This window comes from Eutrema salsugineum, unplaced genomic scaffold (assembly GCF_000478725.1).
Source record: "Eutrema salsugineum unplaced genomic scaffold, Eutsalg1_0 scaffold_1, whole genome shotgun sequence".
NCBI classification, from domain to species: domain Eukaryota; kingdom Viridiplantae; phylum Streptophyta; class Magnoliopsida; order Brassicales; family Brassicaceae; genus Eutrema; species Eutrema salsugineum.
In genome coordinates, this window is record NW_006256909.1 from 18,682,655 (window position 1) to 18,700,491 (window position 17,837).

A 17,837-nucleotide genomic window follows, 5' to 3' on the forward strand; every position below is an offset into this window, starting at 1 on the left:
AAGCACATGAACAAGTTTCTCAAGCCAAGCATCAGTCCAATGAATTCATAGTAATGCAAAACAAAAGTGCAAAGCAGAAACTCAGCAAGAAACATGTTCATCACTTTTTTTTTTCAAGAAAAATCGAATTTTCCATGAATTACTTTGCAACAATTTTTCAAAATCCAAGAACAGTGAATCACCAAGAAGGAGCTCTCTTTTCCATGATAATCTAGCACCCTAGCATTTATAAAAATAATCCCAAGGTCTAAAACAACCTATTAAAATCGATTACACACTTGAAGTTCAAAAATCAGCATTTAAGAACATGGAAAAAGATGAATTTTAACAGAGTGAATACCTTGGGATTATGATGCAAACGAGTTCGAATTGCTATCAGGATGAGGTTAACAACTCAAAAACGAGCTCAGAGCACTTTGAATCAACGAATTTGGTGAAGGAATGAGAGAGTTATGATGAAAACAATGGAGAGAAATGGGGTAAGGGAGCAAACTCGTGTTTTTGGTGAGGAAGAAAGAGTGTGGGACTTGGCACAGCCTTTGGACTTGTGGTCAATAGATCCACTTTGACCAGTCAAGGGTTTGACCTGTCCTTTTCTCGTTGACCAGACTCCTTTCTCTCCTTGTGCGGGCTGGAACTCCCGTGACCGAGCCGCACGACCGACTCGATGTAAACCGCGAATATGTGTGCGACTTGGGACCTTATTCTTCCTGTCCCGCCTGCCCAAGTCGCACACAAAACCCTCCTGAGTGCTTTGGCATCCACGGCTGTCCTGCGACCTGGCATGACCTCTTGATGACCCGCAAGTCCCTATTGGTGTGAATTGCGAGTTTGTGTGCGGCCTGGGATCCTTCGTGACCAACTCGCATGACTAGGTCGCACGGGAACTCTCTTTGAACGACCTGAACCCTTTTCTCCAGCTGCGACCTGGCTGAATATCGAGCCAAGCAGCATGACCCAAGCGGTGTAATTTGCGAGTATGTGTGCGACTTGGTCTTTTGTGCGTCCAAGTCGCATGACCAGGTCGCACGTCCTGAACCTTAAACAATATGCTCGCTTCTTCTCAATGTGCGGCCTGGTTCCTCCTCTTAACCAACTCGCATTCCCAGGTCGGTGCAATTTGCGAACGTTCGTGCGACCTGGGATCTCCTTAGTCTCAGCCGGAAACTCGTCTCACACCTTTGTACACTTAGACGCCACAATTTCCTTCTTTGGTGTACGGCCTGGGACCTTTACTAACCATCACGCATGACCAACTCGGTGCAATTTGCGAGTGGTCGTGCGTCCTGGCCTTCTCGCATCTAATCCGCAGGACTAAGTCGCACGTCTTAGCACTTAGTCGCCACAGATCCTTTCTCCTGGTGTGCGGCCTGGGCTTTCTTTAGTTCTTATCGCACGTCCAGGCTGGTGTATTTTGCAAACCTCAGTGCGGCCTGGTCTCACGTGCAACCAACTCGCAGGCCCAACTCGCACGTTTTGACACTTAGCAATTTCTTGCTCAAATCTCCTGATGTCAGGTGAGTAACCCGCAGACCCAGGTAGGTGTGAAATGCGAACTCATCTACGAGATGGTTCTCAGCCAGGCCGAGCCGCACAACCAAGTAGCATACAGCCGTTCTTCAAGTTTTCATGCCTTAAAACTCTTCTCTCAGCCTTCTCACATGCTCCATTCCACTTTGTCCCTGAGCCATGGCCTCCAAAAGTCACCTAGAACCTGAGATCAACTCACAAAACCCATCAAAAAGTTCTAAAACATAAAAAGAAAGAAAAGAAAAGATCAAAAGTATATTTACAGCAGATAAGCTTGGGGTGTCTCCCAAGAGCACTTTGTTTAAAGTCTCTAAGTTTGACTTTGAAAACCTGTTTAACAGGCTGGTGGTGGATCAAGAAGGGGAACTGATGTAGCTTCCTCCTTCCCTTGTGAAACTAGGTAGTGCTTGATCCTTTGGCCATTGACTACAAACTCTTGACTATCCTTGCCCTCTAACACAACAGCTCCATATGGCCTGACCTCAAGAACCTTAAAGGGACCAGACCATCTAGACTTAAGTTTTCCAGGAAACAACTTAAGCCTAGAGTTGAACAGCAACACCAGATCACCTTCCTTGAACTCCCTTTTCAGAATCTTTTGATCATGTAGAGCTTTGGTCTTTTCCTTATAGATCTTGGAGCTCTCAAAAGCCCCCAACCTGATCTCTTCAAGTTCATGGCGTTGAATGATCATTTTCTCTTGAGCTGTCTTGATATCACAGTTCAGCAACTTCACAGCCCATAATGCCTTGTACTCCAGCTCAAGAGGAAGGTGGCAGCTCTTCCCATATAGCAGATTGAAAGGAGATGTCCCAATTGGAGTCTTAAAGGCTGTTCTATAAGCCCACAATGCATCATCCAGCCTTTTGCTCCAATCTTTTCTGCTTGAGCTAACAGTCCTCTCAAGAATGGCCTTAATTTGCCTATTAGACACTTCAACCTGGCCACTAGTTTTAGGATGATAAGGAGTAGCTACCTTATGTTTCACTCCATGCTTCTTCAGCAAACCTTCCAAGGTTTTGTTCACAAAGTGAGACCCTCCATAAGAAATAACAACCCTGGGTACTCCAAATCTTGGGAAGATTATGTTCTTGAACAACCTCACTACTACCTTGGAATCATTGGTAGGGGAAGCAATAGCCTCAACCCACTTGGACACATAGTCCACAGCCACAAGTATGTACTTATTTCCATAAGATGAGATGAAAGGCCCCATAAAGTGCACTCCCCAACAATCAAAGATTTCAACCTCTAGTATTGGATTTTGAGGCATCTCACTCCTCTTTGAAATGTTCCCATGCCTCTGACAGGCATCACATGCTGAAACAACCATCTGAGCATCCTTGAACATTGTGGGCCACCAAAAACCACTATGAAGAACCTTGGCCACAGTCTTGAATGCACCCATGTGACCCCCAAAAGCTGAACCATGGCACTCTTGCAACACAGGTTGCATCTCCTCTTCAGCAAGACACCTTCTATGCAGCTGATCTTTGTTCAGGACATACAGGTAGGGTTCATCCCAATGTTATCTTTGGACATCTCTGAAGAACTTCTTTCTGTGGTAAACATCAAGTTCAGGTGGTTCCACTCCACAAGCAAGAAAGTTCACAATATCAGCAAACCAGGGCATTCTCTTCTCTTGGAGGCTATCCACTTCCTCAAACTCTAAATAAGAGTTGAGCACCATCAATGATTCCTCAGGGAGACTGTCATTAAGAGGGACTTCAGAGTCCACTCTTAATCTAGAGAGATGGTCTGCAGCTCTATTCTCTATACCCTTCTTGTCTTGTACCTCCATATCAAACTCCTAAAGTAAGAGGACCCATCTCAATAGTCTAGGCTTGGCATCTTTCTTGGTCATCAGATACCTTAGGGCTGCATGATCAGTATATACAATGACTTTCGATCCCACAAGGTATCTTCTGAATTTATCCAAAGCAAAAACTATTGCCAACATTTCCTTCTTTGTGGTAGCATACTTCACTTGGGCAGAATCAAGGGTTCTGCTGGCATAGTAGATGACATGAAGCTTCCTGTCCTTCCTCTGGCCAAGCACAGCTCCAACTGCATAATCTGATGCATCAGTCATAACCTCAAAAGGAAGGGACCAGTCTGGAGCCTGGACAATGGGTGCACTGACTAATGCATCCTTGATCATCTTGAAGGCTTCTTCACACTCAGCATCAAAGACAAAGTCAACTTCTTTACACAACAGCCTTGTCAAAGGTCTGGCTATTCTTGAGAAACCTTTGATGAATCTTCTGTAAAACCCTGCATGCCCAAAGAAGCTCCTTATCCCTTTGACTGAAGTGGGAGCTTGCAGATTCACCATCACTTCCACCTTTCCTCTGTCAACCTCTATGCCCTTCTCAGAGATCTTATGCCCAAGTACAATCCCTTCCTACAACATGAAGTGGCATTTCTCCCAGTTTAACACCAGGTTATGCTGCTCACATCTCTCCAAGACCTGTGACAAATTAGAGAGACAATCGGAGAAGGAGGAGCCATAGACAGAAAAATCGTCCATGAACACCTCCACCTTCTCTTCAATGATGTCAGAGAATATATGCATCATGCAACGCTGGAATGTGGCAGGGGCGTTACATAGACCAAAAGGCATGCGCCTGTATGCAAATGTTCCATAAAGGCAAGTAAATGTTGTCTTCTCTTGGTCTCTTGGATCTATGGGGATTTGAAAGAATCCAGAGTAGCCATCCAGAAAACAAAAGAAGGGATGGTTTGCAAGCCTCTCTAGCATCTGATCAATAAAAGGCAAAGGAAAATGATCTTTCCTAGAGCTGCATTGAGCTTTCTATAGTCTATACACATTCTGTGTCCAGTTATATTCCTAGTAGCTATCAGCTCATCCTTCTCATTTCTTATTACTGTCATTCCCCCCTTTTTGGGCACCACATGGACTGGTGCAACCAACTTAGAGTCTGAAATTGGGTAAATTATCCCAGCCTCTAGGAGTTTGAGAATCTCTTTCTTCACTACCTCTTTTAAGTTGGGATTGAGGCGCCTTTGGTGCTCTATGGATGACATTGACTCTTCTTCTAAGTGAATCCTATGAGTGCATAGGGAGGGTGAGATACCTTAATGTCATCCAGAGATGATAACTAAGAGTTTTCAAGGCTCTTTGTAGAGGTTATCAATCCCCTGTCTTGTAATACAAGGGGTTTATCAATCCAAGAATGTGGTGATAGACACTAAGCTATGTAATCAGGTTCTTAATTCAAGCAAACAAGAGTGGTTTTGATTATCTAAAGACAACTACAAACTTAAACAGGATTAAAGACTAATGAAATGATTAAACAAGAACTAAACAATGACAAATGATGAGAAGGTATGAATGATGATGAGAAAGGTCTTAGACATGATAGTGGATTAGGGTGCCTTCAGTGATAAACTAATGAGCTAATGAATCATATGATCAAGCAAACCATTCAACATAAATATCTTTAATTAAGTTAATCCTCTCATGAAGGTATTAACTCCTATGCTAAAACAGTTTCTAACCCAATCATCATCAGTGAAACATGAGTCAACAAGCATTAAGAATCAGTTTAATCTGTCATTTAAGCATATAAACAATCATTCCCATGATGAATAACACTTAAACCTCTAACAACCTTGGTTCAGGCATTTCATCAAACACTTTTGGTGCATGAAATGCCCAGAATCTAGACCACATATGGATTGTATGGATCTAGCATAGAGAAAAAGTTGTAGAGAATGAAATATGCATGATCTAAACCCTAAGCTCACTAATCTACCACTTAAGCACCCTAATCTACATATCTAAGACCTTAATATGGGATTACTCACTAATCATGATCAACACACTAGATCCTTTGCAAGATGTGGTGTTAATCATGATTAGAAGTGTGATTTGATGATAAGGAATGATGGAACAAGATGAAAAATAAACTTCGAATCGATATTAAACTCTAAAGCAAAGTGTAACAAGTGGTTTTCACAAAAAGGGAAAAGAGGCTAAAAATGGATCAAAAGTTCTCTCCAAATTAGGTCTAAAAACTATTTAAAGATGTCTTGGTCGAACCGGGTCAACCCGGAACAAACCGGGTACTGACCTGGCCTTGGTGGGTAAAAGATGGGTTTGCCACGGTCCAGCATATTCTTGGTCAGGCCGTGGCAACTTGACCGTGTCAAAGTCTTGTTCGAGTGTTCTTGGCTGAATCTTGGTGCCACGGTCTAGCAAGTCTCGTCCAAAACCCGTGGCAAGTGGTGGTGTCAAACGCCAAAAGTTTGTGAAAAGTTGCCACGGTCAAGCCCTAGACCGTGTCATTCATACCGTGTCAATCGCCGAAGGTGTGTAAAAGTTGCCACGGTCAAGTCCTAGACCGTGGAATTCAAACCGTGTCAAGTGCCGAATGCTTGTAAAGTCCTTCCCAGCCAAATGTTTCTTTGCCACGGTCAAGTGTAGACCGTGGCATGAAGATCGTGTCAATCGCCGAAGGATTGCAATTAAGTTCCACGGCCAAGTGTGGTCCGTGGCATTCCATCGCGGCATGTTTCACTTAGCTCGCATCATTCAGGGCTGTTTGGACCACTTCGCGTTCCGGAGAGTGTAACTCATAAGATACTTGTCGGAATTGGGTGATTCCGGTTGCAGAGGACAGAGGACTCATATATATCCAACTTTGGTGAAGGAAGCTTCGGTGCTTGGGAAGTGGAAGACTTCCTGGAGGGCTCATCTTCGCAGTGCATTTACACGATCAGAGAGAGGCGTCTAGACATGTGTCTATTCCGGAGACCGTATCTTCCTGCTCATAGCTCCGAATTTAATGATCTCCGACGTTCTGGAAAGAGAACTCAAATGTCTCTGATTCTAATGAAGGCCCCGGAAACTGAATCGGCCTGGAAGTGCACCGTCCTTCGCATTCTTCAGAGCTCGTCGGCTTGGTCCAAAACAGCAGCGAGACAGGGGTTTCTTCCGACGAGCTTAACTCTCTGCTCACGCATCCGAATTCCATGATACCACTTGATATGGAACCGTGATCCAATCCTCTCCAACTTTGATGAAGCACCCGCCAACTGAATCGGACCGGAAGGTTCCCCGGACAGGCGATTTCGGAAACGTGTCTGCACCCGGGGGTTTTGGCCGATACAATCCACTCGCGGTACGTGAGAATGGCCGATAAAATCCACCCGCGGTACGCGTTTTGGCCGAGAAAAACCTTCCTGGTGCGCGAGAATGGCCGATAACCTCCAAAGACCCAATTGCACCATTTTTCAAGCCTTGACCACCATTCCACTTCCTGGATTCATCTTTCCAGTTCCAAATAGCTCCAAATACACCTGATAAACACTCAAAACATGCAAAGACTCATTGGGACCTGATGCATCTCCTAAGTTCTAAAACAAACCCTAAGGACCTAAAATGCATGAAATAAAACATGATTTGGAATGAAATATGCAACCTAAATGATGCAAATTATGAACATATCAACTCCCCCACACTTGTCCTTTGCTTGTCCTCAAGCAAAAAGAGCAAATGAGAGAAAGAGGTTGTATGCATTGGGAGTTCATATTCCTTAATGAGAGAGTGTATCACTAAAAGAATTCAAGGCTCACTGTCCTAGTTGCTAGTTCTAAGATGCATTGCAAACAAGATTACTCACAAAACTTTAGCCATACTTATCAATGAATGAATCAAGCTCAAGCTTAAGTTTTTCACAAACAGCCATAGTTCCAACCTTTTGACATTCATTAAAGCTCATGTGAATCATGCTTTTGCAAATCATGTGAACTCACTTGTCTTGGGACAGGGTTATGAGACAAAGATGATCTCATTTAATGCATTGGTTTCCATTCAGCTCAAGGGATCACTCAAAAGGAATAAACTTTAACAGAATGCTAAGGGTAAAAGGCAACTGATGCATACAAGAGCAGAATCCCATCTACCCAATGCCCTAAATTGGACTTTCACCTTAACTCTACTCCCATGAAGATCACATCCTAGCTACTCCTCTCTCAAGACATGCATTGCCTTGTCAACCCTCTCCTCACTTCACTCTCATTCTTTCTTTCTCACCAGGGGATTCATCTTTTCAACTTAGACTCAGGTTTTGGGGTCTGATTATTACACTTAGCTCTTTCTCATAACACACTTTCTAGCCTCTTTTCTTTTTTTTTCTTTTCAAACACTTGAGCCTTTTTGGCTTCTTTTCTTTTCTTTTTACTTAGAGGCTAGATTTTCTTTTTCAAAACACTAGAGCTTTTCTTTCTTTACACAGCAGACCCCAAACCTCTTTCTTCTCTTTTCCAGCCCCTGGTTCACATCTCAAACTCTCAATGTTTCTCAAGAACTCTCCCTAGCCTTTTCTAGACTCATGATGTTGAGCTAGATCTACATGAGACCCTACTCTTGTCGCCCTAAACCCAACACTTTCTGTCAAATTTATTCAGAAAAAGGCCTCACATCTCTCACTATAGTGTTTCAGGCTACAAGGAAGGTTTGGTTAAAGGTGTGGAACTGTCTCAAAGTGTGAGAACAGCTACTTGAGCTAGCAAAGAGTGGTAAAAGGGATAAGAGAGCTCAAGTATTTTGAGGGTACCCATGAGTTCACAATGACATGCACAAGCAATGATAATTAGATTGTCAAATTAAGGTTCTCACTTAGATAAGGCTGGACTATTCAAAGCTTGATTCACTCAACAAGTTCAAAGCATGGATCAGTCTTGATTTCATTCTTGTTTTCATGCAGCAAAGAACTAGAAACTAGGGCAGTGAACCGAATTCTTAAAATGATATTCTCTCAAGGAAAAACCTATCATTACTCCCTTGCATTGTTGCAGCCTACATGAATATACAACTAGACTCAAACCTAAAAATGAGAATGCAACTACATGATCATTTTTTTGTGAAAATTTTTCAGATTTTTCCATTTTTTTTTGGTTTTTTATATGCACTTAGACGAAACTACATGAATGCATGCAAGAATGTGACTCAAGACTCAAAATGTAAAATAAGAAAAGAGAAAACATGATTAGTAAAGGATGAAACTCCTCCCCCACACTTAAATGAACACAGTCCCCTGTGTTATAAAAGCATGAGAAAGGAGTGAAAGCAAAACAAACAAGAAAAATGCAAAAAGAAAAAGAAGAACTACATGCATATATACAGAGTTTTGAGTGTTTACCTCAATCACTGAGGTCTGATCCCAGGTAGTGCGATGGGTTGGAGGTGGAACATAATGGAGTGGAGTATCTAGGTGGGCTGCTCTCAGGTGACTCTGGTAAGAACACTGTGGCTAGGTTCACCCAATCTTCTTTTCCTGGTGGTAGCACAAGGTCATGAGCAGCTGAGCTTTCTCCCACATCTTCTCTTGCATCTTGTTTGGGTGAGGTGGCTGGAGCTGTGAGTTTCTTAACCTTCTTCTTAAGTTGTCTAACATAGTCAACGAGCTTGTGGATCGTTTTGTCTTGCCATTTGCACCATTTCTGAAGGCTGTTAACTCTGGTATACAGCTTCCTTGTGTGATAATCAGGCTCACCCCAAAAGTAAGGATCAAAGTGATACCTCCCTGCTCCCATCCTTCTTTCAAAATCTCTTGGCTCCTCATTCTCACAACTGGCTGTTGTGCTCTGCTCTTCAACTGGCTCTTTACCCTTAGAACTAGCGGTTCTCTTGCATTTGGGAATTGGGGCGTGAATGGCTGGGTTGTAGAGCTGATCTTTTAGGACAATAAAGGAGACATTGTGCCTTTCTGTGAGAGTGGTGATGGTTGGGTGTGGCAACAGAACATGAACCTTCTCATTTTGTAAGAGCTTGAAGGTGTACAAGAAGTTTTCACCATTGCTTTCTTTTAAAAACCCAACCTTAGTGAGGGTAGCTTCATCAATCAACTCAGGCCTGACCTCAACATCATCAAAGACAAAACCTCTTGCTTTCAGAATCTTTGTCACTAGCCATCCATTGTGCAACTTAGTGAGCTTCTTTCTTTTACCCTCACTCCAAGTAATGTCCTTGTATATCAGCATTTGGCGTGCCAAGAATGCACCACTAGATGGGATGTAATGTGGGAGGTGAAACTCTCTCTTGCTCTTCAAGTGACTGATGAGAGGATGTAGACCCATACCCAGTAGCTCCATGTCAGCTAGATGCACCATTCCATCATTGTGCTTGGTAAAGAACATTTGGCAAAGCACCTTGTGAGCATAGCGGATGGCTGGGTTTCTTATCCATGAACTATTGCATCTTCCTCCTCTGAAGCTTCCAAAAGAAATTGTATCCCACAGGTCAGTAATCATGTGATCAGGGTATGTGAACTTCACTGTCGCATCTTGTGCAGGTCTTGGAAAAGCAAAGATCTCATCTAGTTCCTTGAAGCTTACATGGTATTGTGTACCATTTATTGTGAACTCTATGTGCCCAAGACCATTTCCCTCATTGATTTTTTTATCTCTTGGGCCATATCCACAAACTTGAAGGGATGCAAGGAACTCTTGTGTAACACCATCATGAGCCACATCTCTCATCTCAAAGAATCCACCAAATCCCATGTTGTTGACAATGAGCTGAACCTCTTCAAGAATCCCCATCTTTCTCAGCAGCTCCATATCAGGGAACTTGGTTTGCAGCACTTTTCGCCCTTGAACATAGCAAAGTAGTCATCAAAAGTTGGTTCTTTGTCCTTAGAACTTGTCTTTGCTTTCTTAACCCGCTTCAATGCTGTTTCAGGATCACTCTCTGTTTCTTCTTCATCCTCGGCCACAGCCACCTCTTTTCCTTTCCTTTGAACAAATTCAACCAGTGCCAGTTCTTTACCAGAAGTCTTTGAAGTAGAGGCCTTTGTTTTCTTTGGTGCAGCCACACTCTTTGCCTTCTTCTCAGCTGGATCCTTAGGCTTCCTCTGTTTCTTCTGTTTCTTGAAAACCTTATGCCCAAAAGGCATAATCTGATCCTCTGAAGCTTCAGCTTTCTCTTTTTTCGATTTCTCCATGGCTGCTGTTCTTTTTGTTCCTCCCATCTGCATTTTCTCAAACAGCTGTAAGCACCAAAGCAATAGAACAACAAAAGTTTTCCAAAAATTCACCAAGTTCATGTGTGGCACAAATCGATTTCTCTTGAAAAGAATGTATTTTAAGCTGATTAAAAACTCAATAAACTCAAAGCAATGGCAATAAGCAATGCACACAAAGAGTTCAGCTTGAAACACAATTCTTAAAAAAAAATCGAAACACTTGATGAATTTCAAGAAAAACAATTCTCAAAAATTCCAAGAACAGGTTATTCCCAAGCAAGATCCATGCAATTCCTATCCATTCTACTTGCACAATATTCAAAAAATGATTCCAAGGTATCAAGAGACCTATTAAAATCGATTCCATTTGTTTTCCTGTTCATGAACAGTACACTAAAGCATGGAAAAGGTGAGTTTTTAACAGATTCAATACCTTGGAATCTTCAAGTTTCGAGTGAAAAACGAATGTGCAGCAAGAAACTAGACAGGATTACGAGTTCAATGCAGTTGGAATTTCTCAATTTGGTGCAAGAACGAGAGAGATATGAATGTTTAAAGCTCGAGAATGGTGAGAAAGAAGCAAACTCGCGAAGAAGAAGGAGGCTCGGTGGGACACAGCTGGCTTGGCGCGTTCTTTGACCGGTCAACGTCCGTACGGTCAACGTTTTTCAAAATTTGGTCGCGCCTGGTTGACCGTGGCACGTGACCGTGTCAAAGCCCATGTGTGTTCTTTCTCTTTGCCGCGGCTTGGGTGCGTCCCGTGTCAACTTGACCGTGGCAAACACCGAATGTTGCCTTCTTTTCCCACCTATGCCACGGTCAAGTATTCTTCCCGTGTCATCCTCCTCGTGGCAATCATCAAACTTTGGTCAAGTGTTCTTTTTCCTTGCCACGGCCAGACTTTTAACCGTGCCTTCCAAACCGTGTCAAAGTCCGAACGTAGGCCACTTCTCCCTGCTTTGCCACGGCCTGGCCCTCTTCCTGTGGCAACTAAACCGTGTCAAAACCCGAACATTGGCCCATTTCTTTGCTTTGCCACGGCCACATATTCTTCCCGTGGCAATCTCCTCGTGGCAATCCCCGAACATTGGCTCATTTTTCCTTGCTTTGCCACGGCCTGGCTTCTTCCGTGGCAACTAAACCGTGGCAATCACCGAATGATGGCTCCTTTTCTCTTGCCTTTGTCACGGCCACCTGCGTTCCATGTCTCCAGACCGTGGCAAGTTCCAAACCTTTGCTTCTTTTGCCACGGCCAGCTTCTAAGACCATGATTTATCCTCGTGGCATAACTAAAACGCTTGCCACGCCCTGGTTTCTGACCGTGGCTGGTGACCATGCTCAAGGCCGAGCATAAGCTTGTCTCCATTCCTTCATCCCTTTTCATCTTGCATTCACTTTCCAAGGGTTCAGACTCAAACCTATAGCCTGTAGACACTAATCAAACCCATCAAAACATCCTAAAACATAAAAAGAAAGGAATCAAAAGATCAAAAGCATGTTTACAAAAAATAAGCTTGGGGTGTCTCCTAAGAGCACTTTGTTTAAAGTCTCTAAGTTTGACTTTGGAAACCTGTTTAACAGGCTGGTGGATCAAGAAGGGGAACTGATGTAGCTTCCTCCTTCTTTTGTGAAACCAGATAATGGTTGATCCTCTGGCCATTTACCAAAAACTGTTGGCCATTCTTTCCTTCTAAGACAATAGCACCATATGGTCTCACTTCCAGAACTTTAAAAGGTCCAGACCATCTAGACTTCAGTTTTCCTGGAAACAACTTAAGTCTAGAATTGAACAGCAACACCAAATCACCATCCTTGAACTCCCTTTTCAGAATCTTTTGGTCATGCAGAGCCTTGGTCTTTTCTTTATAAATCTTTGAACTCTCAAAAGCCCCAAGCCTTATCTCTTCAAGTTCATGGAGTTGAATGACCCTTTTCTCTTGAGCTGTCTTGATATCAAAGTTCAGCAACTTCACAGCCCACATAGCCTTGTACTCCAACTAAACAGGAAGGTGGCAGCTCTTCCCATATAGCAGATTGAAAGGTGATGTCCCAATTGGAGTTTTAAAGGCAGTCCTATAAGCCCACAATGCATCATCTAGCCTTTTGCCCCAATCTTTTCTGCTTGAGCTAACAGTCCTCTCAAGAATGGCTTTGATCTGTCTATTAGATACTTCAACCTGGCCACTAGTTTGAGGATGATATGGAGTAGCTATCTTGTGTTTCACTCCATGCTTTCTCAGCAAACCCTCCAAAGTGTTGTTCACAAAATGAGATCCTTCATCAGAGATAACAACCCTTGGAACTCCAAATCTTGGGAAGATAATGCTCTTGAACAGCTTCACTACAACCTTGGAATCATTGGTAGGGGAAGCAATGGCCTCAACCCATTTGGACACATAGTCCACAGCAACAAGTATATACTGATTCCCATAGGATGAAATGAAGGGCCCCATAAAGTCAATCCCCCAGCAATCAAAGATCTCAACTTCTAGAATTGGATTTTGAGGCATCTCACTCCTCTTTGATATGTTCCCATGCCTCTGACAGGCATCACATGCTGAAACCACTAATTGAGCATCTTTGAACATTGTGGGCCACCAAAACCCACTCTGAAGAATCTTTGCCACAGTCTTGAATGCTCCCATGTGACCTCCAAAAGCTGAACCATGACACTCTTGCAACACAGGTTGCATCTCCTCCTCAGCAAGACACCTTCTATACAGCTGATCTTTGTTTAGGACATAGAGGTAAGGCTCATCCCAATGGTATCTCTGGACATCTCTGAAGAATTTCTTCCTGTTGTAAGCATCCAATTCAGGAGGTTCCACTCCACAGGCAAGATAATTCACTATGTCTGCAAACCAAGGCATCCTCCTCTCTTGAATGCTCTCTACTTCTTCAAACTCCAAGTAGGAGTGGAGCACCATCAGTGATTCCTCAGGGAGGCTATCATTGAGAGGGACTTCAGAATCAATCCTCAGCCTAGAAAGATGGTCTGCAGCTCCATTTTCTATCCATTTTTTGTCCTGCACTTCCATATCAAACTCTTGGAGTAGAAGAACCCATCTTAACAGTCTTGGCTTGGCATCTTTCTTGGTCATCAGATACCTGAGGGCTGCATGATCAGTATATAAAATGACTTTTGATCCCACCAGGTAGCTTCTGAATTTATCAAAGGCAAAGACTATTGCCAGCATTTCCTTCTCAGTAGTAGCATACTTCCTTTGCATAGTAGATGACATGTAGCTTCTTGTCCTTCCTTTGCCCAAGTACTGCTCCAACAGCAAAATCAGATGCATCTGTCATGACCTCAAAAGGAAGGGACCAGTCTGGTGCCTGGACTATTGGTGCACTGACTTATGCATCCTTGATCAACTTGAAGGCCTCTTCACATTCAGCATCAAAGATGAAATCAACTTCTTTACACAACAGCCTTGTCAAGGGCCTGGCAATTCTTGAGAAGTCTTTGATAAAGCTTCTGTAAAACCCTGCATGCCCAAGGAAACTCCTTATCCCTTTAACTCAAGTGGGAGTTTGCAGATTCACCATCACTTCCACCTTTGCTCTGTCAACTTCTATGCCCTTCTCAGATATCTTGTGCCCAAGAACTATTCCTTCCTGCACCATGAAGTGGCATTTCTCCCAGTTCAACACCAAGTTATGCTGCTCACATCTCTCCAAGACCTGTGACAAATTAGAGAGACAATCCGAGAAGGAGGAGCCATAGACACTAAAATCATCCATGAACACCTCCACCTTCTCTTCAATGATGTCAGATAAGATATGCATCATGCAACGTTGAAATGTGGCAGGGGCATTACAGAGACCAAAAGGCATTCGCCTGTATGCAAATGTGCCATAAGGGCATGTGAATGTTGTTTTCTCTTGATCTCGGGGTCTATGGGAATTTGGAAGAACCCCGAGTACCCATCGAGAAAAAAAAATAAAGGGTGGTTTGCAAGCCTCTCTAACATCTGATCAATGAAAGGTAAAGAAAAATGATCATTCCTAAAGGCTGCATTGAGCTTTCTATAGTCTATACACATTCTGTGTCCTGTGACAGTCCTAGTAGCTATCAGCTCATCCTTCTCGTTTTTAACCAATGTGATCCCACCTCTCTTGGGCACAACATGAACAGGAGACACCCATCTTGAGTCAGAGATTGGGTAAATTATCCCTGCCTCAAGAAGTTTTAGTATCTCCTTCTTAACCATTTCCTTAAGGTTGGGGTTAAGACGTCGTTGATGCTCAATAGAGGACATATATTGGTCCTCTAGGTGGATCCTATGGGTGCAAATGTCAGGAGAGATCCCTCTAATATCAGCCAAAGAATATCCTATGGCTCTCCTGAACTTTCTTATCTCACTAAGCAATGCACTCTCTTGATGCTGCAATAAGCTATCATTGATGATTACTGGATATGTGGAGTTTAAGCCCAAGAAAGCATACCTGAGCCCTGTTGGTAGAGGCTTGAGCTCAACAGGGTGTGCATCAGCCTCATTCCAATCCTGGTCCAAGCTGCTTTGGCTGGTGTCTGATCCTTTGACAGCAAAAACCTCAGAGCCACTTTGTTCCAGTTCCAGAAACCTTGTCTCAGGACCTAGCTCTCTAGCATTGTCCAAATACAACTTGTACCCCTCACTTGCTTCTGCTAAGAGCCCATTGTCTCCTTGTTCTTGAGTTAGAGCAGCTTGAAGAGGATCCTCAGTGTTCAGCTCCTCTAGCAACTCATCAGCCAACTGATCCATTGTCTCCACATAGAAACATTGACCTTCAATGGTGGGTTTCTTCATCATCTCATTCACATCAAACTTGAGCTTTTCAGACCCAAGTTGGAGCTCTATTGTCCTACCTCTCACATCAATTATGGCTCCTGCAGTGGCTAAGAATGGCCTGCCCAAGATAAGAGGATCTACTCGTTCCTCATCCATTTCCAGCACAACAAAATCTGTTAGAACCTCAAAACCACCAATCTTGACAGGTAGATCTTCCAACATACCAACAGGCAATCTAACTGATCTATCTGCAAGGATAAGAGAAATCCTTGCAGGTTTGAAGACTCTAAAGCCCAGCTTCTTTGCTATGGAGAATGGCATCAACCTGACTGATGCTCCTAGATCACAAAGACATCCAGAGAATAGAAGATGTCCAATGGCACAAGGGAGTGTGAAACTCCCTGGATCAGTTAACTTTCTTGGAATGGACTTCTTCTGAATGATAGCACTGCATTCATGACTTAGTACCACCATGCCTTGAAGCTCTTTTGTCTTGTTCAGAATGGCATCCTTCAAGAACTTCCCCATCTTTGGCATCATTAAGAATGCATCAATGAGAGGCATTGTGAGTGGTGTCTCCTTGAGTGCCTTCTCAAATACAGCTCTTGCCTTGTCCACAAGTTGCTTCTTAAACCTCCCTGGGAATGGGAGCTTGGGTTGGTATGGAGGTGGTGGCACATATACCTTTTCTGGTTCAGGTTCCTTTGCTACCTCTTTACCCTTTTCTGTCCTTGATTTCTCGGCAACTGGATCATCTGTTAAGGCTGCCTCCCCCTCAGTTTGATCATTGTCCTCAATGATCACATTGTTGTTCTCAATACCAGGTAACTCCTTTCCACTCCTCAGTGTAATGGCCTTAGCATATTCCTTGGGGTTGGGTTCTGGTTTTCCAGGTAGGTGACCTTGGTTCCTTGAGCTTGATGCCTGGTTTTGCTTCAGTTCCTTGATTTCCTGTTGCATAGCTGCATTCTGGCTTGCAAAGATCTGTTGACCCTGAAGTAGTTGTTGCAGAATACCAACCATATCTGTCCCCATCTTTGGCTGCTGCTGAACCATTGGTGGCTAAAACTGTTGTTGAACCGGCGCCTGCTGTTGGAACTGTGGTGGACCAAACCCTGGTGGTGCCTTTTGCTGTTGTGAACTGAAACCAGTACCTTGAAATGGTTTCTGTTGCTGACCAAAACCCTGATTCTGAGCAAACTGATTCTTGGGTTGGAATGACCCTTGAAAGTTGTTCTTGGGAACAAAGTTCTTTGGAGCTTGAGAATTGGGATAGACCTGGTCTTGTGGGTTAGCTACATTGGTGTTCCTGTAGGAAAGGTTTGGATTGGCATTACCATACTGATATCTCTGGAACCTCTGATTTCCAATGTAGTTAAGCTCCTCCTGGGTGAGACCTTCTTCACTTATGTTCTCAAAGATTTGAGAAGGTTCCTCATACTCTCCAAAAAAATGCATTGGCTTCTGAGTGGTGAATTTCAACTTGTCCAATTCACTCCTCAACTCCTTAACTTCCCTGGTGAGCCTCTGTTCTGAGCTTGAACCTTCAGATCTATTTGATCTGTCATAGTCTTCACCATATGTATCATTGCTCATTGCTAAGTTCTCCACTAGCTCTAAAGCAGCATGTATCTCCTTTCCCAGAAAGTTCCCATTGGAAGCAGTATCCAGCTGGTTTCTAATCTTGGGAAGAGCTCCTCTATAAAGTGTGCTGAGAAGGGAAGCCTCACTAAACCCATGGTGTGGGCATTGGTTTGTGTAGCTCCTGAATCTCTCATATGCTTCACCAAAACTCTCATTGCTGTGCTGAGTGAAGCTAGAGATTTGGTTTCTCAGTTTTGCAGTTCTTGAGGTGGAGAATAACTTAGATAGGAAAGCTTGCTTGCATTGCTCCCAGGTTTGAATGGAGCCTCTTGGAAGATTCTTTTCCCATTGGTGAGCTTTGTTACCAAGACTGAATGGGAATAGTCTTAGCTTGAAACTGTCTTCTGAAACTCCATTAATCTTAGTCAGGTCACACACCTTATCAAATTGATCCAAGTGTTCCAAGGGATCTTCCATTGCTAATCCATGGAACTTTGAGTTCTGGACCATATTCAACAAGGATGCCTTTACTTCAAAGTTGTTGTTTTGCACAGGTGGTGCCTGAATTCCAGCTCCATACTGATGAGCATTGGCCCTGTCATTCTCTCCAACATAGACTTGGGTGTGCTCATATCTTCTCTGCTGGTGTTGGAAGGGATGGGGTTGGTGGTGCACCTGTTGTCTTTGCTGTACATTGGCCTGATGCCTCTATTGATGAGCTTGAGCTTGTCCCTGGTGGACATAAGCTTGTTGGTGATGCACCTGTTCCTGATGAACATTACCCTGATTTAACCGTTGACCAACTCCAATACCAGCTCCATTACCCTGAGCCTGTTGCTCCTGAACTGGTTGTTCTATGTCTACCACGTGCTCTCTTTGTTCTTCCATATCAGCTTGATCAACCTGTCTTCCACGTCTGTCCCTTCTCCTCCTTGGTACCAGAAGATTGACGTTG

At 43.5% G+C, this 17,837-nt stretch overlaps 1 non-coding gene across 1 annotated transcript; it reads left to right on the forward strand.

Annotated features, from left to right (window-relative positions):
• Positions 1-17,030: 17,030 nt before the first annotated feature.
• On the forward strand, positions 17,031-17,137 carry LOC112082622. The gene has a single exon (XR_002897288.1). It is a non-coding gene; the product is annotated as a small nucleolar RNA R71 (small nucleolar RNA).
• Positions 17,138-17,837: the final 700 nt, after the last annotated feature.